Source organism: Mus musculus, chromosome 14 (assembly GCF_000001635.26).
Source record: "Mus musculus strain C57BL/6J chromosome 14, GRCm38.p6 C57BL/6J".
Taxonomy (NCBI): domain Eukaryota; kingdom Metazoa; phylum Chordata; class Mammalia; order Rodentia; family Muridae; genus Mus; species Mus musculus.
In genome coordinates this window covers 55,246,002-55,255,821 of record NC_000080.6, presented here as the reverse complement: position 1 = coordinate 55,255,821, position 9,820 = coordinate 55,246,002, and positions in this window count along the sequence as shown.

Below are 9,820 nucleotides of genomic sequence, written 5' to 3'. Positions count from 1 at the left end.
ACACAAAAGTTGTAAACAATGTTAAGCTTAAAGAAGTCCATAAAAGTGAAGTTGGAGAGATACATCATCTTCAGACATGAGAGAGGACAGGACCAGGCAGAATCCATCAAATACTAGTAAAAGGAGACCGGCTTCTGTGTAGACAGCTAAACACACAGCTAGGCTCTGTCAGGACCCTTCTGTGTAAGCACCAGGAACCTGACTGAGCTCTAAGCAAGACAGGGTTGATTGTGTAGCACAGCAGGCAGCAAAACCAAGACAAAGTTGCTTTCTTCACAGCCCCTCGCAGACCTACAGCCACTTAGAAACGGCTCTCGCAGCTGGGCTAGCATCTTCTGAGTCTCCTTTTGCTTTGTCTACATCTTTTCAACGTTAATTTTGCTTAAATCTGAATGCTGACCCTGTTCCTTCTTTTGTAATCACTGTGGTTCTCATCCTTCATCATCAACTTGATGGAGTTAGAAGCCCCTAGGAGCTCACACCTCTCAGTGTGTCTGTGAAGGCATTTATAGAGGGGTAACCAAGAACCAAAGACCTATGTGGGCGCCACCATCCCACAGGCTGGGAGCCCAGGTCGAGAGAGAAAAACAGATGAACGCCAACATCCATCTCCCATTGCTACCCTGTTAGACTTTGGACTAGCTCATCCTAAGCTATGGGCCTTCTGAACCAACCCAGTGGCTAGTGAATGAAGAACTTAAACTCCCTATTTCGGTAGGTACCCAAGATGTGGAACAAATGTTTCCTATTAATACCTAGGGTCATACAGAGTAGGTGAAGAATGTCTCCCCAAAACAAGAAATTTTAGGGGCTGTAATCAGCAGTTAAGAGTGTTGGCTACTTCTCCAGGGTACCCAGGTTGGGTTCCCAGCACTTCTCACATGATCACACACACACACACACACGCACACACACACACACACACACACACACACACAACCATCTGCCACTCCAGTCCAGGGATCCAATCCGCTCTTCCGGCCTCCACTAACACTGCAAACACATGGTGCATGGACACACCTGCAGGCAAAACACCCAAGGTGGCTGCTCTTGGTTGTCAACATAACATCTGAAACCCCAAAATGGGGCACACCTGTGAGGAACGTTTGCTTAATTTGAAGTGGAAAGAGAATTTGTAATCTGGATCTTTAAAGTAGAAGACACGCCTTTAATCCAGATCTTTTGAGGTGGGAAGACCCACCCCTAATCTGGGCCACCCTTCTGCTGGAAGCATATGTAAGGACATGGAAGGAGGGTGCTTTTTCTCTTTGTCTGTTTGCTTTTGCCTCCCTACCAAGTCCATTCTTTCACTGGCATTAGAGTCTACGTCTTTGGGATTCCAGGATACACTAAAGACCAGCTGCGACACCCAGCCTGAGTAACTACTGGAGTCTTGGATTTTCCACTCATAGTCAACCATTGCTTGATTAGCTGGCCCACAGTCGAAAAGTCATTTCTAATACATCCTCTGTTGGGGGTAGAGGGTGGGGTGTATTCAGGGGAGATAAATAGATAGATAGATAGATAGATAGATAGATAGATAGATAGATAGATAGATAGATAGAGGTTCATTCTATAAATTCTGTTACTCTTGAGAACCCTGACTAATACAGCACTTATATACATAATAATAAAATAAATAAGGCTTTGCAGAGAGATGATAAAGGTCTGCTGTGCTCCATCCCTTAGCTCTTCAGCACACCTTCTACTTAAAGTGCCAGACCAATCCACCTACTATGCCACAACTATGTTTACAAGCTCTGAAAGAGGAGGATCCAAGTGTGATGGCATTATTCCATCCATCCCGTTTCCATCTCAAGCCTGTTTTGCTCCATGAATATGGAACCTATGACTGAATAATGCATGCAACCCATCCCCCAACAGATACGAGAGAGGGAGGAAACCAAGAGCAACCTGAGCTAAAGTCATCTAGCAAAGGAAAGAAAGGTCAATGAGTAGCAGCTGTCACCCCAAACAGGGGGAGCGGGATGTTCTCCTCTTGGTGAGGAAATAGAAACATTAGTCACTCAGCATGGCTGCAGGCAGTTCTGCCCAATGGATAGAAGTTCTCTGTTTCACACTGCCCTCCCCGGAAATTCCCGAAATTCCTGGAGGGATATGGGAAAAGAATCCCTTCTAGAGACCAGACTTACTTCTTTAGTAAACCACTTGCTGTTGACTCAATTTATGAGAAGGACTCCAGGGCTGCCTCTGAGGCTGAGAAAACATCAGACCTCATTTGTCTCCCTTGACATTTCACTGATAATCCAGACCCCTAAAAGTCTAGTAGACATTGGAACTCTTTAGTGAGTCCTGGGGATTGAACTTAGGTCACCAGGCTTGGCAACAAGCACCTCTACCCAGTGAACCATCTTGGCAGCCTCCGAGTGTACCCTTTTTAATCTTATTTGAATGACAGGTCCTTCTTTCTGTCTTATTTTTAGAAACATGCAATAACTTGCAGTTCAATGAAATGTAGCATTTAATTGAACTTTAAATTTTAAAACCTTTTCCAAGGATACTAGACAATGATGAACTTTATAGATAGATTGCCTTGAAATTGAGGTCTTTCGTAGAATATTAGATAGTGCTAAGCGCCAGAAAGAAAAATGAAGGCAAAAAAAAAAAAAAAAAAAAAGGAATATAGACAAGACATGCAGCTTTATAAGGGGGTCACTGTAAAAATTACATTTGAATAAAGACCTGGATGAGATTGTGGCAGTTTGAATAAAAATGGTCCCAAGGTTCACAGGTTTGAATGTTTGGGCCCCAGTTTGTAGAACTGTTTGGAAAGGATTAGGGGGTGTGGCCTTGTTGGAGAAGGTGTGTCACTAGGGGTGAACTTTGAAATTTCAAAAGCCTATGCCAGGTCCAGTCTTGCTCTCTGCCTCCAACTTGCTGATAAGATGTAAGCTCTCAGCTATGGCTCTAGAATCATCGCTGCCTGCTTGCTGCCATGCTCCCTGTCTTGCTGGTCATGGACTCACCCTATGGAAAATGTAAGCAAACCCCAATTAAGTGCTTTCTTTTATAAGTTGCTTTAATCCTGTGTCTTCACAGCAATAGAAAAGTAACAAAGACAAGGTAAAGTTAACAACTTGAAGATGTCTGAGGGGAGAATGTTCCAAAGAGAGTCCAGCACTTGAGATTATCCTAACACGTCCTCAGCCTCACTCAATAAGAGACAACCAAGAGGACAGCATGGCTGAGGTAAAGTGAGTGGACTCGCAGGAGACTGGAGAGGCCATCCATATTTATGTAAAACTGTAGGCTTTTCTGGTATTTTTTTCTGATAACTTATATAAGCATTTAGGCTATTTCTGATGTTTTTATTTTATGACTCTATACCTAACCTTTAAAAATTATGTCTTTGGAAAAACTCTGATAAGTAGAAATCTTGGACTGACTGGATTAAGGGTTTTCATTCATAATGCCAAATTGGTTTCCCAAGGCAGTGTTTCATCTCCTACCGGGAAGATTTGAACACTCTCATTATGTCCCCCATCACTAATAAGCATCATCTCTGTCAGTGTGATGAGCAGCAACGGTAGAGTGGACATAAGCTTTCCCATATACTGACTGGCCCATTTAATTCCTTGTCATGAGCTTAGGATACGTTGGTTCAAATCCAAGACTAGAATATACCACCCCAAATCATGCCTCTTTGGCTTGAAGATTATTTTGAGCTGACTGCAGTGGGAAACTGTGGACACTGGAGAAACTGAAAAGTTGGTGTTTTTAAAAGACGTTTTTGCCGGGCTTGGTGGCGCACGCCTTTAATCCCAGCACTTGGGAGGCAGAGGCGGATTTCTGAGTTCGAGGCCAGCCTGGTCTACAAAGTGAGTTCCAGGACAGCCAGGGCTATATAGAGAAACCCTGTCTCCAAAAACCAAAAACCAAAAACCAAAAACCAAAAAAAAAAAAAAAAAAAAAAAAAAAAAAAAAGACGTTTTCAAGTGTTCATTTCCTGTTTAGGCTGTCATGCTGTGGAGACAATGACAAAAGCAGTGGACACGTGTTTACTCTAGAGGCAGTAGGACCTGGGAGGAAAATGGAGCCGATGCAGGAGGTGGACTAAAGTCTCACACAATAGCCAGCGTCATTCAGAGCATCTGACAACTTATACTCTGGGGATGAGAGGAGTCACATGAGTAAAGCACACAGACAAGCTTCATGTGGCAAAAACCCGTTTCTCCATAGAGGCATACAAACAACAGTATCAGTGGTGATGAGCGATCTGAAGTAAATGTATTCCTATCTGCTACACCTGGGAGGGTCATGAAAACACGTTTCAAGAATGATTCAATGTTTTTGAAGAAACTGAGGTCGCCAAACTCTTGTTTCCTTGAAGTTTTCTCACAAGTACTCAGAATTCTCTTCATACAACTTCATTTTTGGACCATGATCTGTCAGACATGCTATTGCGGAAGGGGACATCTCTTGTTGCAGGATTTTCCCTGTCTAATCACGTTAGGGTAGTGGGAGGCTTGTGATTGGGCAGGAGAAGGGAGGCGGAGCGAGAAGTTGAGACAGAGAGAGGTCTGAGGAGGAAAGGGAGGCCCAGAATAGAGGCTGACCATGGTGTTATCAAAAGATTAGATAATGCTTTATCATTATCATTTGGCTCTGAAATTATTGTATTGACATCTTGTAAATTGTGTTCTTATTGATACATAAATCTGATTGGCTAATTAAGCATTAAGAGTCTTGATTCTTCCAGGTAATTAGGTGTTGAGATGGCTAACCAGGGGTGCATGAGGCGTTGCATGAAAAAGGAGAGGAACTTGGGGGGGGGGGTCCGTCTGAGAGATGGCCTGGTGGGAGCCGTGTGGCCTAGCAGGGCTGGTCAGTTGGCGGGCCAAGAGACTGAGTGAGTGAGGTCACCTGGCGCAGGGGCTGGCTCTAGATTTTCCCCCGCAACAGGGCCCCACTCCTAAGCAAGAACTAATGAGTGCTGAGTTATCCCCAGGGATAAACGAAGCCTGTTATCCAATCCCAAGTGGTCATTTCTGGGATTAGATACATACAAGGAACACTAAGCAGACTAACCAGGTTGCATTTATGTATCTTTGAATTTTCACATATATGCAATTTAAAAAGCAGAGAGAGAGAGAGATGGGGTACATGGAAGGGGTGGGACGGAGGAAAGAGAAGGGGAAATATTGCAATTATGTCTTAATTTAAAAAATAGAAATATACATATTTAATTTTTTAGAAAGACGTTTCACCTTTAACCATTACAAGAAATCTCAACTCTTCGAAGTGTCTGCTCTCTGCACTGTGGGGAAATGAGATCACAGAGGATGCTGACCTGTAGGAAGATGTGACTTACAAGTTATTCACATCGGTCTTACCTTTGCCATAAGGGCCTTTTCTCATACCCTCCTGTCTTGTTTCCCATAATAGGGAGTGTGTAAAGTGTACAGTCTATCTTAGGGATCGACTGTAAATGCCCCCTAACTCCCTACATTGGACATACATGTCACTAAATTGTTTGCTTTTCTCATATTAATCTGTCTTTTTTAAAACAGGAAGTCTTAGTTTAAAAATGTACGAAGCTTGAGAAGGAAATAATTTTTCTCCTCTATAGTTTATGGAATGTTTATCATTATTTGCCCATCATTCACTAAAGCAACAGTAAGAGTTTATCAATTTATACAGTATCTTTGTTTGCTTGTTAAATCTCAGCTTTTACACAGTCTTCCAATATAATATCTGGAAGTGGTCCAGTGCACTGTCTACATGGCCTGCCTACATTTCTGACCCACACTTAGCTTATACATCATTGATGACAGGGTAGCTGAAGACCAAAAGTTCCTCTTCTGGTGGGCTAATCCAAACTAGTTCAATCTAAGAGAGCTGCCAGGACAACCACCAGAGGACCTGTAATGATCACAATCTAATTTCCATGCTAAGTGATACACCCACCACTCAAATGACTGAAATACCAAACCATAAAAGTGCTCCTAGTGGGAGACTGGGGAGGTCTCAGAGATCGATGGACCAGACTATCAGAAGGAGATATATGTGTGTCATCTTTAGGATATTGTCACCATCAGGGAAAGAATTCATACATGAGACAGAGCCAAGAATGACAAGCAAAGCTTGCTTACTGTGAAAGTGCACACTCAGGAGGGAGCATGGGTTTCCTGGGAGTCTTATCTAACAGGCATTTTCTAGTGGGCTTATTAGTGATTCCAGGGGCTGTTGTATATAGTTACATAGATTATTTTATAAGAATAATTTTATTATAAAATAATAGAAGAAATATATTATGTTTATGTAGAGAGTATGTGCCCATGAGTGTAGGTGCCAGGGGAAGTCCAGAAGAGGGTATCAGATCCCCTGAGCTAAAGTTACAGGTGGGTGTGAGCACCTGACATACCCCCCCCTCCCGTCATCTGTAAGAGCAGCACACACTCCTAATCCCTGAGCCATCACCACATACCCTACATAGAGTATTTTTTGACTGGTGTGATCTGACAAGGACAATCTTATTCCTTCATGTCAGGACACAGCTAAGAATGTCATGGTGTCTGCAGCTGAGGCTGCTTTTCCTTCTGAGCAAAGCCCAGTTTGATGGTTGTTGACCCAGTGTCTAGACATGTTTATAGGTTGCAACTCCTCTCCTCGAGTTCTTCCCTTTGGCCCCTATTGTTCCTCAGTCAGTCTTTGTCACAAAAGGAAGTGGGAAATATCAAACCAGAATTCTGAGACATCTAGGAAAATACAGCCGAGCAGTCTCCTGTCTACCCATCCCCTACGTCATGTCATTAAACATGTTTATTTTCTCCTGCCAATCTGTCTTTATCAGCTCACTGCCCTTTATCTATGACTTCCCAAGCTTCAGTGGGTTGGAATTTTGATTTTCACGTGAGGGTCCCACTCATGATGTTTGACACTCAGAATCAGATCCTTCTTGGGTTTGTGACACCAAACTGAAAGGACCCCTTGCTGATCCCTCCCTCTGGAGGGAAACCAAAAAACTATTGGCAAATATTCTGCTCAACTTCTCACCCTTGCTCTGCTGGGAGTCTTCAGCCAGAGTCAGGCTCATACAGCAAGACAGCAAGACTCGACTGTCTGCACAGTCTCTTCATTCATGCTCTACCTGTCCCCACCACCACTCCATCCCTTCCTCCTTCAACTTCTACCGTGTTTGCAGGCCAGCTCATTAATTGTACTATGCGGTCTTCTTCATTATAACATGATTTCTCCTACGAAAGTGAGAGGTTTGTTTCTATGGTGATGGTAGAGAAAGTCTAGGAAGAATTGTAGTAGCTGGAAGTATTCGCTTACTCTGAGAGCTCATTAAGCTGGCTGATGTGAAAGGCTAGTGGAGCCTAGCAGGGGTCAAAACTTTGCAGTAAAGTTGTCAGTAAAAAAATCCCAGGCATGAAACTTTTGCACCCATCCAACATCAACTTGACACACTCCTGATGTTTCTTATGTACAACCTCAGATGTTTGGTCTGAGGCAACTTTTTAAACGACATTGTCGGGGAAATAGTATTGTGTGGCAGCTATGGAATGGTAAGGGACTGCAGGAGAGTCTTCTCATTTCAAAATGGAAGGTGAACAGTGGGAAGGAAGAAGATTAACAGCATAATTAATAAAAATGTTTCTCCTGCACGACTGTAACATCGTTCTGCATTTGCCCCTGCACATGATAAAGCAGCACAAAGCTGTAATTTTCAAAAAGATGACATTATATACCTCGTACACACATAAAACCAGCTGGTGTCAAAGTTTTCCTTGACCCACTAGCTAGGGAGCGAACAAAAATGGTGTTATAACCAATTTAAAAGCATATGAAAGGCTAAGTAGTTATAGAGAAGGTTAGAGTAAGATTGTGAGGTCAGACACAAAACTGGTTGATGTCCAGTTTAAAAACAAAAACAAAACATAACCTTAGGGGTCATCTGTCCCGGTAGAGAGAATGTGTTTCCATCTCAAAATAACACACACTTTTCCCAGAGACTTAGAAAGCCAATCCCAACACTACAATATAAATGCCCTGTTCTCTCTTCTGCCTACTTCCAAATTTCAAGTACCTTTCCTGGTAGAGAGTAAAGGCAGCTTTGTAAACGAAAAGGGAACAGAGAGTCCAGAAAACAACAACAACAACAACAACAACAACAACAACAACGACAACAACAACGTCATCAGGAAGCTCTGGGAACCCAAGCATCCTTCCTGATTTAGGAGAGAACTGGCAGCCAAGAGCTTCCAAGCCAGGGAAGCAGAGGTGCCAACAGGACTGCGAACCTGCCCCCATCACCCAAGAGAGCAGTGGAGCATGGGTACTAAGGAGAAAGCCATTAGGGAGCACCTGTGCTCTCTCAGACACTAGGAAGGATAACCATGGACAGAACGCCTGCTCTCGGTAAGGGGTCTACAGCTAACAGAACAGCCCCAAGCAAAAGGATAGCATTAAAAGGTGCCTGAATTGTTTGCATGGCTGAACGGTTTGCTGACACTTATGGAGTCTGGTGTAGCAGGTCGTTAACTCTGGTTTGCTTTTGCCACTGGGGGAGTTGGAGAAGCATAATAGAAAGAATGGCTGACAGGTGTTAGATTTCAAGATGAGAGGAAGCCTCGCTAGAGCAGAGGTAGGAGGGGGAGAACACTGTCATTTGATTTTTCTACTATCAAAAGATCTTATTTTGGAAATCTTATAAACAATGGAAATCCTCCCATAGATATGTAACCTTGGAAATTCAAGCTCGAGGCACCAGCTAATTCCATGTCTGAAAAGAACTCACTCTCTGCTCCAAAGATAGCATCTTGTTACCATGGTCACCAGAGAGGACAAATTCTGTGTCCATTCTTGTTGGAAGGTAGAATAGGTCAGACAGCACCCTTGATCCTCTTTTCTAAGGACACTAATCCCATTAACAAGGGCTCAGCTCTTAAAAGTCCCAGCTTTTGAGACTGTAGCTTTTCAGGTGCAGGTCACACCAGTCAAAAGGACAGGTGAGCGAACCCCTGCCAGCTGAACTGTGTCACTGCCTAGACTCAGCTCCTCAAGGCTCTCCCCACCTCAGCCCCATGCCTGGCTGGGATCCTGTCCCTAATTCCAGCAGAATCCAGATGCTCAGGAACAGGCCAGACCAGTCAGAAGAACAGAGACCTCCTGCTACACCAAAGGCCAAGCAAGGTGCTAGAAGTCAAGCCCCCAACCTGGTCATAGATGCCCTAGTGGTTTAGAGGTCAAGCAGGCCACCATAAATCCAGGCCACAAAACTCAGAAGACCAAAGAACAAACAGAAACCAAGGAACAAAATACCCAGCCAACAGAGACAAACACAGAAATCAGCACCCAGACCTATAATCATCCCAAACTCAGATGCCCAAATGTATCTTGGAGAGACCAGGGATACAAAACACATAGCTAAACATAATATAGGTAATATACAGCAAGCCAACATCAAACTAAATGGAGAGAAACTTTAAGCAATTCCACTAAAATCAGGGACAAGACAAGGCTGTCCACTCTCTCCATATCTACTCAATATATAGAACTTGAAGTTCCAGCTAGAGCAATAAGACTACTAAAGGAGATCAAGGTGATACAAATTGGGAAGGATGAAGTCAAAGTATCTTTATTTACAGATGATAAGATGATATATATCAGTAACCCCAAATATTCTACCAGGGAATTCCCACAACTGATAAACACCTTCAGTGAAATGGCTGGAAACAAAATTAACTTAAAAAAAAAAAAAAAGAATCAGGGGGAGGGTCAGGCCACCTTGCAGATATGGCCAAGTCCAAGAACAATACCACACAGCCAGTTCTGCAAACGGCACAGAAATGGC